The 964-nt window shown below is 42.3% G+C and overlaps 1 pseudogene; it reads right to left on the bottom strand.

The window, feature by feature from the left end:
• Positions 1-524: 524 nt before the first annotated feature.
• LOC125406879 (dynein light chain 1, cytoplasmic pseudogene) lies at positions 525-964 on the bottom strand (annotated as a pseudogene).

Raw genomic sequence — 964 nt, 5'->3', positions numbered from 1 at the left:
ATTGAAAACCTGAATAAGTGTCAATGGTGTGGTTTACATATTTTAATTTTCCAAATTCTGTAAAGTGGAACACATCCATCTGCCAGATTTCATTCCTTTGAGTACCCTTTGGGTTAGTCCCTACAGGTAGCAGTGTTTGGTTATAGAAAGAGAAAGAAGGACATCTCTTTATAATCTCCTTAGCTTGTTGCCATGTAATAAAAAACTTTCTTTAAACCTTTGATATTGACATGATGCTACTTATGGAATTCTGAGGCCTTCAACTCACTTCCCATCAGTAATCAATCAATTTCTGTATTACCTTTTTTTTTTATATCTCAAACAGATTTATTTTTAAAGGAATGGCCTAAGGGAGGAAAAAAAGGGTACAGAAGTATGGCCTAGAAAATAAATACAAATGTAAGCTGTTTTACTAATTATTTTATAACCACAAACTCGTACAGAGGATGATGCTCCGCACAAAACACAACTGATTCAAACAAGGTGTTCCCTTAGCAAAGCTAAAGAGGCAGTCTGGTATTTGGAATTTAGGATACAGTTCTTGTTTTTGGATGGATCACTGGGTGTTTGGCACAGTCCATGCTTTTAACCAGATTTGAACAGAAGAATGGCCACCGGACCCAGGTAGAAGTAGATGAAGTGTTTGGTTTCATGTGTCACATAACTACCGAAGTTCCGCCCCACAATGCAGTGCCAGGTGGGGTTGTACTTCTTGTCAAACTCCTTCTTGATATGGGCCGCAATATCCTTTTCTATGTTGTACTTCTCCAACGCCTGAGTAGCGCACTCCACCGAGTCCTGTTACATCTCTTCCGACATGTCTGCATTTTTGATCACCGCCTTCTGGTCGCACATGGTTGCCGTGGAGCAGGGGCCAGCCGGCTGCTGCGAGCTCCTGAGGAAGGTGCTGGCGCCTCTCAGGCAGCAAAGGAGAGCCAGTCGCTACCAAAGCCGTGGTGCATCT

Source organism: Myodes glareolus, chromosome 3 (genome assembly GCF_982192425.1).
Source record: "Myodes glareolus chromosome 3, mMyoGla1.1, whole genome shotgun sequence".
Taxonomy (NCBI): domain Eukaryota; kingdom Metazoa; phylum Chordata; class Mammalia; order Rodentia; family Cricetidae; genus Myodes; species Myodes glareolus.
The sequence above is the reverse complement of the archived record's forward strand: the minus strand, read 5'-3'. Positions and strand labels throughout refer to the sequence as shown.